This window comes from Euprymna scolopes, chromosome 46, assembly GCF_053919585.1.
Source record: "Euprymna scolopes isolate OS-2025 chromosome 46, ASM5391958v1, whole genome shotgun sequence".
Lineage (NCBI taxonomy): Eukaryota > Metazoa > Mollusca > Cephalopoda > Sepiida > Sepiolidae > Euprymna > Euprymna scolopes.
Genome location: NC_136527.1, coordinates 150,598,933 through 150,611,854, shown reverse-complemented (window position 1 = coordinate 150,611,854; position 12,922 = coordinate 150,598,933). Strand labels below are relative to the sequence as shown.

The 12,922-nt window shown below is 51.7% G+C and overlaps 1 non-coding gene across 1 annotated transcript; it reads right to left on the bottom strand.

Moving 5' to 3' along the window:
* Positions 1 to 668: 668 nt before the first annotated feature.
* LOC145271552 (U1 spliceosomal RNA) lies at positions 669 to 831 on the bottom strand. Its single transcript, XR_013865962.1, has one exon. It is a non-coding gene; the product is annotated as a U1 spliceosomal RNA (small nuclear RNA).
* Between the last annotated feature and the right edge of the window lie 12,091 nt (positions 832 to 12,922).

The window sequence follows — 12,922 nt, the reverse complement described above, 5'->3', positions numbered from 1 at the left end:
AATCAAACTCACAATTAAGTCGAGAGAATTGAGTCATGTCACGGGTAACCGGCTATAATATCCGCCTCACATAAATAATGAAAGACTGTACGGGTCATGGGTGGGGGATTCAACCAACAGACGCACGAAATCTGTTTGAGATTGTTAGATATTTTCGTTCATCAATCTATATTAAAAGAAAACAGTTTCAGTAGCTGTAAGTGACACCTTGACCGATTCCTTACCCTTAAGAGATTGACGTTTTTATCATTTATTTTCTGCTAATATAAAATTACAAATGTTAAACAAAAAATCAATAATTAGCCACAAATCCCAATCAGAAAATGGAGGAGAGGCTGTGTACGTATTTATTTGTTAAAGGCTTATCCATAGCTAAAGTTTTTACTCGCAACAATCACTCCAGGGACTGTCCTATTTACTTAAATCAAATCAATGATTTTTATATAACAAAAGATTATTTTCAATGCAAACGTTACTGATATGGACATGCAGATTAGTTACAATCAGAACGTTGGAATGGAAGTGGATGATAAACTGATCTGGAAAAATCGCTTGTTTTGTGGCGCGTACAGAGATGGGCGATTGGAGAAAAGAGAAACGGAGCAGAATTAGGTCGTTTACTTATCAGTAGAATGATTAGAAATGGATATCTGATATTGATTGAATTATCGGGGTGAGCGCGTACGCAGACCCCACACTTAGAAATAATGAACCCGAATCGTCCACATTTGGGACGATCGCAAAGGTCAACCCAACCGTAGTGCAATGGAAGGGTCTCACTCTGGAGGAACGGCCTTATTGATCTCCGTACCCTCGATACCAGGTAAGTATTATATTTAGCCCTTCGTCCCCGGCCTTGGCATTATCTACTGCCAAGGCCTCATTTGGGGTACGAAGAAGCTTAGGCACAAAGGCCAGTAAGGGGGAGTGGGGGAAAAAAGGGGTCTTTTCTAGTCCTTAGCTAGACTTGCGTAAGATAGCAAGTACTTTATTATAAAACCTATACTAGAGTTTCTATCACGCACTGTTTCGCCTAACATTCTTACCCGGACCTACTTAAAATAACAGCTCCCCAGCTTACGGGATGGCAGGCGACATTCACGCTGTGATAAAAGAAGAACATATAACATTATATACAAGAAATTAAAAGGAAAAATATCTACAAACTAAAAAGTTTTAAATTTTTTTTTTTTTTTTTTTTTTTTTTTAAATGGGGTGAGATGATGGGGAGGGGGGCAAACTAGAATACACCCAAAAAGAAAGAAAAAGAAAACAAATTAACAAAATGCCTATGGGGGCGGGTTAGTAAGGGGACCCTCCCTACCTAACGGCTGGTCTGTCATATGAAACGCCCACTGTCTTCCGGTCCTCTTCCCCCGGGGGGAAAGGGTGAAAGCAAGCAGGTCGTTCCCTAAAGGGGAGTGGAGGAACTAGGGACATGTATGGAAAATAAATTAGGGTCGGGGATAATAGGGATGGATGGCGTCTTCCAAGATAATGTACGTAATGGGCAAAATAGGCCTGGGACAAAATAAAACAAGTGGACTATTGGGCATCTTTGGAAGCTCTCCTAGTGCCAATCTATCAAAAAATAAAAAGCTATGGGAACAGGATCCACACGCATACTACCCTAATCTAGGCCCTATAAAAAGCACAAGCTATCCACTCTTGGTGGTTACTGCCTATCTAGCCTTAAAACTACCCAATATTATAAGGTAAACCTTATATTACTTGTCTTGATTGGGCTGGGTTCCGAGAAAAAAAGAAACCTCAGCACCCTAGGACCAATACCACTAGGGTGGAAACACGAACTTAAATCTAGCGCCTCGTCGGATGCACAAACTAGTGTTGTGCACCCATCTTCTATCAAAGTCGATGTGGGGCAATCTTTTCCAATCACATCTGATTTTCGTTTTAAGTTGATGCTTAAAACGAACAACCAGATCGTGATCGGAAACAGACTGCCCCCTATAGACAATGTCCAGACGTGAAACCCACGTCACTAACCTAGCCACCGCTAGGATCGCTAGAAACCCCAACCGTTTCTCCCTGTCAAACGGCGGATCCACATTATCGACTACGTACGCTAAATCAAGTGGCACCGACTGCTCGGGGTCGATGCGAGCCGTTACCCCCTCGACATACTCCCAGAGACTCCGCACCCCGCTGCAAAGAAAGAACGCGTGTTCTCTCGTCTCCTCCTCTTCTTCATCATTGCAGCGTGGGCACGGGGGATAGTAATAATCCCTATCATGATCGTCCCCGGCTAGTTTGCCGAAGAGTGGCAGCGCGTCTCGGACTAGCCTCCACGTAAGCGAAAATTCAGCATTGTTAATATAGCTACTGGCAGGCGCCCAACTCCACAGCGAGAGAACTTCCCCCCTCGACAGATGTAGCCGCTCCACCAGCGGGTCTTTTGCAGTCCCCTCCACTACATCCCTATATAGCAACCACCTAGGCCGTGCAAGGTCACTGGACCCCGGCAGTGCCCTAAGGGCGGCTCGGCATTCGGTCAGGAAACACCTTTCCCCCGCCGGTCTTCTGCGACCTTCAGCGGCAGGGTTGGATATGAGCCGTGGGAAAGCTTGCTCCACGACTGGTACCCAGGGCGTTTCCTCCATCAGTGTCCGACTCAGGAATGCCAATCTTTCTGCGTGCTTGTGACTAAGCAGATCAGGCATCCCCAAGCCTCCCTCGCTAAGCTTCTGTGTACAGACCTGTCTACGGACATACGGCTTCCCTCCTACCCAAAGAAGTTTGAATAGGAGTTGCTCTAAAGCCTTACAGCGGTCCGCAGGCAGGGGAAGAACAGATAAACGGTAAAGGATCAGCGGAAACACGTATGTAGCACATGCCTCCGCACGACCCTTCAAGGACAATTTCCTCCGAATCCAAGTCCCTACTGACGACTCGACCTTAGTCTGTACTTCCGACCAATTCTTGTCCAGCTGGAGGTCCGGCCCGAACCACACACCGAGGATCTTTACTGGGCCATCTGTCCAGCCGAACGCACCTGGAAGCGAGTTTACCCCGGTCCAGGCGCCCAACCGCAGGCCAACGGACTTGCTGCGATTGATCACGGCCCCTGTGACAACTTCATACTCAGCGATCGCCTCTATCACCGCTTCAATGTCGGTTCGTCGTGCGATGAACACGGTGACGTCATCAGCGTACGCGGACACCCTGGCAACTTTGCCGCCAGGCAGAGCTATGCCGCGTAGGACTGGTCTCGCCGCCTCGTCCCTTAATTTGCGAAGGAAGGGCTCCAACGCCAGGACATAAAGCAGAGGCGACAGCGGACAACCCTGCCGCACCGACCGGGAGACCCCAAAGGACTCCGACAACCTACCATTAACTTGCACCACCACCGCGGGATCACGATACAGGGCGGAGATCCACTTGCGGAAGTCCGGACCAAAGCCGGCGGTTTCCACAACAGCCCTCAGGAACCCATGGTCCACCCTGTCGAACGCCTTGGACTGATCTAAATTGATCAGCGCGGCTTCTGTGTCGTCTTCTACCCCCTCTAAGATCGTGCGAATCAAGTGCAGATTGTTTTGAATCGATCGATCCTTCACAGCGTAGTTCTGATCCGATTCGACCAAGTCGCCGATAACAGCCTGCAGTCGATTCGCAAGAACGCGGGACAAAATCTTGAAGTCTGCGTTAAGCAGAGTGATGGGCCTATAGTCATCTAGATTCCCCCCTCCATGTTGGTTCCCCTTCTTCAGAAGCGTGACCACTCCTTTGGTTACCTGCCTCGGGATCGAGTCCTGGGCAAACCAGTGGTTAAACACGCCCGTCAGAAGGGGCACAAACATGGGCGACAGCCTCAAGAACAGTTCGTAAGGTAAACCATCGAGCCCCGGAGATTTGTTGCGGCCAACCTGCTTCAACGCAGTAATGACCTCACGCTCCGTAACCATCCCCTCGCAGCTAGCCGCTCGGGCCGCAGTAAGGCGGGGCGAGCCAGCTAAATAGCTGCCAAACTCCTGGCCGCGGAGTCTGGGTAGTTTGGTGAAGCGCTCCTCCAAATGTTGCCGAAACCCATTGCAGATCTCCCGTGTCGACACGAGAGGACGCCCTCCCAGGTTATTCACCTCCCGAATGTACCCGTCCGAGCCACGTCTTAGGGCAGCCTTACGCTCAACAGCGTCAACGTTCACGGCTTCGTTGGAAACTCTTTCTAACCTAGCCCTAATTAACTGACCTTCATATCGCTCGCTAGCCAAGCGATTGAGGTCCCCCTTAACTAGAGCTAGTTCTAGGGAATCCCCCCCTGCCACCGCCCGGGTCAATCTATCCTCTAAGTGCCTTTTGGTCCGAGCCCTAGTTAACGCGAGGCGTTGGCTGTATTGGACACAAAAGCGCCTAATGGTAGCCTTAAGGTTAACCCACCATCTACTCCCGGTAACCGCCCCCACTAACTCCCTCTGAATTAGTAATGTCAGCTGCTCCCGGAAGTCGACCGACTCCAATAAGGAGGCGTTCATCTTCCAGTAGCCTGCCAACCTAGGCCTATTACCTAATTTCAAACGGGCCAAAACAAGTTTGTGGTCCGAATGACCTAACCAGTGGAACGTGGGGCAAGATAGGAAATCTGTGTCGCCCCTTCTAATTAACATCCTGTCCAAGTATGAACTTGTAAAGGCGGCCGAACTAGATTGCCACGTCCACATCTCCCTCCCGGGGTGATCCAGACGGAACCTATCGACCAGATCGCACGAGGCCATCAGGTCAGACAGGCTGCTTTCACACCCTCCCGACCCTCTAACCCCCCCGACCCTATCTATATTGGGGTCCAGGATGGCATTCCAGTCCCCCATTAAAACTACCCGCTCCGGACCCGAAGAGAGAAACACCTCCACCCGCCGAAAAAAGGAAACCCTCTCGCTGGGGATGTTAGGCGCATAAACTGCCACGATCCGAAACGCGCCGCTTTTAACGGCAACATCGACCACGACCAGCCTCCCATGAGCGTCCGCGTGGACAAGTGTAACCGTCGCAGACAGAGTGCGACTCACTAGTACAGAGACCCCCCGGCTATAGAGACTGCCATATGCTGAGTAAACATCAAAATCGTTCACCAGCACATCGCAGTCCCCGGCCCCAACAAAGTGGGTCTCTTGCAAGGTGGCTATGTCTACCTCAAGGGCCACGAGATCCCTCAGCACGCGAACAGCCTTGCTTCGGGATCTCATGCCCCTCGCATTTAAACTAGCTAAATTTAGGCTCGTTTCCATGTTTCCACTACCTAGTAGTATTCCTCTACTAGGGGTCTAAAGTCCTCGGGAGAGAGGACGTCGAAGGTCTGGCCCAGACTGCCCTTGAGCAGGTCGGGCGTAAGCCGCCCGTTCCTGGCCAGACCCCCCACGTCCAAGGGGAACGTCAATTTAATTGCCCTATAGAAGGAGGGGTGAACGTAAATAGGGACCCGACCTTCACATTGCTTAGCAATTTTTGTCAGAGATGGGTGCTCCTCGTCCATGAGCCTGAAGCCCGGGAAAGTTGTTTTTCCTGCCTCCAGCATCCTCCATAGTGCCTTTGATCTTCCTCCCCTATTTGGCCGCACGAAGGTGATGAGATTCGGGGCGTCGGCGAAATTTCGTGGGTCCGTGATGTTCTTGCAGTCTACAGTTGTTAACTTTTCTAGCTGCCGGAGATTCTTTTTCTGCGTACCGTTTAGGTCCCCGACAGCTAGTTCTGCGTCGCAAAGGCGCTCCCCAGGCCAAAAAGGATATTTTCTTGTTTTTTCCGTCCTGGAGGGCGCCTTTTCTTCCACTGCTTTCTGCGCCGACGCCGCTTGCTGGTCTTCCGGAGCTGTTCTTTCCGGCTCCGGAGTGTTGAATAGGGGAGGGGTAGGCTGAGCTTCTTTGGTGAGAGATGCTGGAGGCTCAGCTGTTACGTCTTCCATAGACTCAGGGGGAGTCTCATTGGTGTTTTCTTCTAGAGGAAGCTCCTGTTCTGTGTCTTTCGGCAGCTCCTTCCTCTCTCGCTTCTCCTTGTTCTTGAGTTTTGGGGCACGTTCTTCTTCCTCCGACTCTGAGGAGCTTACCGGGAGCTTCCTCTTAGTAGTCGCCGCAACTGCCCTCGGTGTTGTGGGGGCCACCTCCGTCTTCTTGCCTTTTGCGGCGACTTTGCTCCATTCGTTCTCCCCCTTTGTCTTTGCCGGCTTCTGTCCTTCCTTGGGTTGTTCTGTTTGTGGACTCGTAGCGGCTTCCTTTGTTTTCGGAGCGTCCTTTCTTGTAGGACAGAAGCGGGCCATGTGTCCGGGCTTCAGGCAAAGCCAGCACAGCGGTCTTCTCCCCTCTACTATTACTGCCATGTTCCAGCCCTCACATGTCAGCTGGGCAGGGATCTGGTGGAAATTCTTTCGGTCTATCCTTATGTAGATCTTGTAGGTCCCCGTGATGATGTTCCGGGGACCCTTGACAGGATGTACACCTTCGACCTGCCCAAACTGTGAGAATGTTGCGCCTAGCAGATCCTCCCCGATAAAACACGGGACTCCCAGCACTGTGACAGTTACCTGCCTCCTTGACAAGTATTCCGGCCTGAGGCGTATGTCTTTCCACGTGAGGTCTCCTTTTGCCCAACTTATCGCCACCTCCTTTGATGGCAAAAGGACATCCCACGTGGAACGGAGTCTCTTTACCAAATACTGGGCCGGAATTTTTAGCTGGCTTATTGTTTCTAGCATTTTCTCCAGGGAAACCCCGGTGAGTCCCTTTCCTCCTGCGTCAAAAGTTATAAAGGACAGCGTTCTTTCTTTTATGTCGTCCCAAGTACCGGGCAGGGTCTTGATGGTATTTCCCTCGATGAGTTCCCGGTACTTGGTCTCCAAGAGGTCCTTGTAAAAATCCGGAGTTTTTGTTTTGCCGCTGTCCTTTTCGGCCCAGGCTCCCGACGTCTGGGGTTCCCCTGGCGTGCTGGTCCCGGCTGTCTGGTCCTTTGGTCTTTGGGCTGGCGTTATCGGGGAGTCGTCGCTTGTGAGGGCTGGCCACTCCGCCGTGCTGGCTGGTGTCTTTGGTGTAGTCTTGGACGAGGAGCACCCATCTATCACGATGACCTCGAGGGATTTTGTTTTCCTTAACTCCCCGGTGTCAGCTTTCTGGGGGCTACTTGCTTCTGATTGCGTTTCTCTGGGTTCGTCCGGGACCCACCATTTTTTAACAGGCTTCCTAGCCTTGTAGGCAAGCCTTCCGCCAGGTGGGCCCTGGACAACATTTTTCCAGGAGTCTAGGTTCTCCATCGAACTCTCCATGCTAGAACTGGGGGTAGCGACCCCCGAAACCGACACCGGAGAGTCAGTGGGCGTGGCATTCCCCCTCATTAACGGTACGAGGATATCCCCGAAGGTGATATCCCCGCGTTTCGGCACTGGGGTGTCACCGGATGTGACACCCCCCCTTCTCGGCACTGGGGTGTCACCGGGTGTGACACCCCCCCTTCTCGGCACTGGGGTGTCACCGGATGTGACACCCCCCCTTCTCGTCACTGGAGTGCCACCGGATGTGGCACTCCCCCTCCTCGTCACAACACCAGGGGCGTCCCCCATGGTGTTAGAGGCAGAGGCCTGCCTCTTTTTTTTGTTGGCCCAGTGCCCTTCACCGACCCGCCGATTCGGAGCTAGAGGGCCTTCGCCTAATGGCACGTCGGTTACCTCTAGTCCTGCCGGCTGCTTAAGTCGGATCCAGACACTGGACGGACCTGCAAAAAAGAAAGAAAAGCAAAGGCAGTTAGTTAGCCACAAGGACCACACACCCAAAGAAGGGGTCGGTCCTTTTAGGCTGGACAAATAAAACCCTTAAGTGGCCAAAATTTGGCCAAGTGGGCTGCGTATAGAACGTTGTCAGTCTTGGTGTAGTTTCTGAGAACAGATACTACACTTTGATCTCACGCTGTTGCTAAACGCTCCTAGCACAAGGTGCCAGGTAAGTATTATATTTAGCCCTTCGTCCCCGGCCTTGGCATTATCTACTGCCAAGGCCTCATTTGGGGTACGAAGAAGCTTAGGCACAAAGGCCAGTAAGGGGGAGTGGGGGAAAAAAGGGGTCTTTTCTAGTCCTTAGCTAGACTTGCGTAAGATAGCAAGTACTTTATTATAAAACCTATACTAGAGTTTCTATCACGCACTGTTTCGCCTAACATTCTTACCCGGACCTACTTAAAATAACAGCTCCCCAGCTTACGGGATGGCAGGCGACATTCACGCTGTGATAAAAGAAGAACATATAACATTATATATAAGAAATTAAAAGGAAAAATATGTACAAACTAAAGAGTTTTAATTTTTTTTTTTTTTTTTTTTATTTATTTTTTTTTTTTATTAATGGGGGTGAGATGATGGGGAGGGGGGCAAACTAGAATACACCCAAAAAGAAAGAAAAAGAAAAACAAATTAACAAAATGCCTATGGGGGCGGGTTAGTAAGGGGACCCTCCCTACCTAACGGCTGGTCTGTCATATGAAACGCCCACTGTCTTCCGGTCCTCTTCCCCCGGGGGGAAAGGGTGAAAGCAAGCAGGTCGTTCCCTAAAGGGGAGTGGAGGAACTAGGGACATGTATGGAAAATAAATTAGGGTCGGGGATAATAGGGATGGATGGCGTCTTCCAAGATAATGTACGTAATGGGCAAAATAGGCCTGGGACAAAATAAAACAAGTGGACTTTTGGGCATCTTTGGAAGCTCTCCTAGTGCCAATCTATCAAAAAATAAAAAGCTATGGGAACAGGATCCACACGCATACTACCCTAATCTAGGCCCTATAAAAAGCACAAGCTATCCACTCTTGGTGGTTACTGCCTATCTAGCCTTAAAACTACCCAATATTATAAGGTAAACCTTATATTACTTGTCTTGATTGGGCTGGGTTCCGAGAAAAAAGAAACCTCAGCACCCTAGGACCAATACCACTAGGGTGGAAACACGAACTTAAATCTAGCGCCTCGTCGGATGCACAAACTAGTGTTGTGCACCCATCTTCTATCAAAGTCGATGTGGGGCAATCTTTTCCAATCACATCTGATTTTCGTTTTAAGTTGATGCTTAAAACGAACAACCAGATCGTGATCGGAAACAGACTGCCCCCTATAGACAATGTCCAGACGTGAAACCCACGTCACTAACCTAGCCACCGCTAGGATCGCTAGAAACCCCAACCGTTTCTCCCTGTCAAACGGCGGATCCACATTATCGACTACGTACGCTAAATCAAGTGGCACCGACCGCTCGGGGTCGATGCGAGCCGTTACCCCTTCGACATACTCCCAGAGACTCCGCACCCCGCTGCAAAGAAAGAACGCGTGTTCTCTCGTCTCCTCCTCTTCTTCATCATTGCAGCGTGGGCACGGGGGATAGTAATAATCCCTATCATGATCGTCCCTGGCTAGTTTGCCAAAGAGTGGCAGTGCGTCTCGGACTAGCCTCCACGTAATAGAAAATTCAGCGTTGTTGATGTAGCTACTGGCAGGCGCCCAACTCCACAGCGAGAGAACTTCCCCCCTCGACAGATGTAGCCGCTCCACCAGCGGGTCTTTCGCAGTCCCCTCCACTACATCCCTATATAGCAACCACCTAGGCCGTGCAAGGTCACTGGACCCCGGCAATGCCCTAAGGGCGGCTCGGCATTCGGTCAGGAAACACCTTTCCCCCGCCGGTCTTCTGCGACCTTCAGCGGCAGGGTTGGATATGAGCCGTGGGAAAGCTTGCTCCACGACTGGTACCCAGGGCGTTTCCTCCATCAGTGTCCGACTCAGGAATGCCAATCTTTCTGCGTGCTTGTGACTAAGCAGATCAGGCATTCCCAAGCCTCCCTCGCTAAGCTTCTGTGTACAGACCTGTCTACGGACATACGGCTTTCCTCCTACCCAAAGAAGTTTGAATAGGAGTTGCTCTAAAGCCTTACAGCGGTCCGCAGGCAGGGGAAGAACAGATAAACGGTAAAGGATCAGCGGAAACACGTATGTAGCACATGCCTCCGCACGACCCTTCAAGGACAATTTCCTCCGAATCCAAGTCCCTACTGACGACTCGACCTTAGTCTGTACTTCCGACCAATTCTTGTCCAGCTGGAGGTCCGGCCCGAACCACACACCGAGGATCTTTACTGGGCCATCTGTCCAGCCGAACGCACCTGGAAGCGAGTTTACCCCGGTCCAGGCGCCCAACCGCAGGCCAACGGACTTGCTGCGATTGATCACGGCCCCTGTGACAACTTCATACTCAGCGATCGCCTCTACCACCGCTTCAATGTCGGTTCGTCGTGCGACGAACACGGTGACGTCATCGGCGTACGCGGACACCCTGGCAACTTTGCCGCCAGGCAGAGCTATGCCGCGTAGGACTGGTCTCGCCGCCTCGTCCCTTAATTTGCGAAGGAAGGGCTCCAACGCCAGGACATAAAGCAGAGGCGACAGCGGACAACCCTGCTGCACCGACCGGGAGACCCCAAAGGACTCCGACAACCTACCATTAACTTGCACCACCACCGCGGGATCACGATACAGGGCGGAGATCCACTTGCGGAAGTCCGGACCAAAGCCGGCGGTTTCCACAACAGCCCTCAGGAACCCATGGTCCACCCTGTCGAACGCCTTGGACTGATCTAAATTGATCAGCGCGGCTTCTGTGTCGTCTTCTACCCCCTCTAAGATCGTGCGAATCAAGTGCAGATTGTTTTGAATCGATCGATCCTTCACAGCCTAGTTCTGATCCGGTTCGACCAAGTCGCCGATAACAGCCTGCAGTCGATTCGCAAGAACGCGGGACAAAATCTTGAAGTCTGCGTTAAGCAGAGTGATGGGCCTATAGTCATCTAGATTCCCCCCTCCATGTTGGTTCCCCTTCTTCAGAAGCGTGACCACTCCTTTGGTTACCTGCCTCGGGATCGAGTCCTGGGCAAACCAGTGGTTAAACACGCCCGTCAGAAGGGGCACAAACATGGGCGACAGCCTCAAGAACAGTTCGTAAGGTAAACCATCGAGCCCCGGAGATTTGTTGCGGCCAACCTGCTTCAACGCAGTAATGACCTCACGCTCCGTAACCATCCCCTCGCAGCTAGCCGCTCGGGCCGCAGTAAGGCGGGGCGAGCCAGCTAAATAGCTGCCAAACTCCTGGCCGCGGAGTCTGGGTAGTTTGGTGAAGCGCCCCTCCAAATGTTGCCGAAACCCATTGCAGATCTCCCGTGTCGACACGAGAGGACGCCCTCCCAGGTTATTCACCTCCCGAATGTACCCGTCCGAGCCACGTCTTAGGGCAGCCTTACGCTCAACAGCGTCAACGTTCATGGCTTCGTTGGAAACTCTTTCTAACCTAGCCCTAATTAACTGACCTTCATATCGCTCGCTAGCCAAGCGATTGAGGTCCCCCTTAACTAGAGCTAGTTCTAGGGAATCCCCCCCTGCCACCGCCCGGGTCAATCTATCCTCTAAGTGCCTTTTGGTCCGAGCCCTAGTTAACGCGAGGCGTTGGCTGTATTGGACACAAAAGCGCCTAATGGTAGCCTTAAGGTTAACCCACCATCTACTCCCGGTAACCGCCCCCACTAACTCCCTCTGAATTAGTAATGTCAGCTGCTCCCGGAAGTCGACCGACTCCAATAAGGAGGCGTTCATCTTCCAGTAGCCAGCCAACCTAGGCCTATTACCTAATTTCAAACGGGCCAAAACAAGTTTGTGGTCCGAATGACCTAACCAGTGGAACGTGGGACAAGATAGGAAATCTGTGTCGCCCCTTCTAATTAACATCCTGTCCAAGTATGAACTTGTAAAGGCGGCCGAGCTAGATTGCCACGTCCACATCTCCCTCCCGGGGTGATCCAGACGGAACCTATCGACCAGATCGCACGAGGCCATCAGGTCAGACAGGCTGCTTTCACACCCTCCCGACCCTCTAACCCCCCCGACCTTATCTATATTGGGGTCCAGGATGGCATTCCAGTCCCCCATTAAAACTACCCGCTCCGGACCCGAAGAGAGAAACACCTCCACCCGCCGAAAAAAGGAAACCCTCTCGCTGGGGATGTTAGGCGCATAAACTGCCACGATCCGAAACGCGCCGCTTTTAACGGCAACATCGACCACGACCAGCCTCCCATGAGCGTCCGCGTGGACAAGTGTAACCGTCGCAGACAGAGTGCGGCTCACTAGTACAGAAACCCCCCGGCTATAGAGACTGCCATATGCTGAGTAAACATCAAAATCGTTCACCAGCACATCGCAGTCCCCGGCCCCAACAAAGTGGGTCTCTTGCAAGGTGGCTATATCTACCTCAAGGGCCACGAGATCCCTCAGCACGCGAACAGCCTTGCTTCGGGATCTCATGCCCCTCGCATTTAAACTTGCTAAATTCAAGCTCGTTTCCATGTTTCCACTATCTAGTAGTATTCCTCTACTAGGGGTCTAAATCCTCGGGGGTCAGGACGTCGAAGGCCTGACCGAGACTGCCCGTGAGCAGGTCGGACGTAAGCCGTCCGTCTCGAGCCAGGCCTCCTACGTCCAGGGGAAACGTCATCTTTAGTGCCCTATAAAAGGAAGGGTGAACGTAAAGTGGGACCCTCCCTTCACATTGGTTGGCTATTTTGCTGAGTGATGGGTGCTCCCCGTCTACAATTTTGAATCCTGAGAAGGCTGTCTTTCCCTCCTCGATCATCCTCCAGAGGGCTTTAGCTCTACCTCCCCTGTTCACCCGGACGAAGGTAATGAGAGATGGAGCGTTGCTGAAATTCTTCGGGTCAGTGACCTCCTTTCCATCGACCACCTTGAGGGCTTCCAGTTCTTTCATATGTTTTTTCTGTCGGCCGTTGAGGTCACTGACCGTATGGCTTAGGTCGGCGGTGCATATTTTTTCCCCAGGCCAGAAAGGGAGTTTCCTGGTCCTTTCTTCCCTAGGGGCCGCCGACTTTCTGTGTTCTGGTATTTC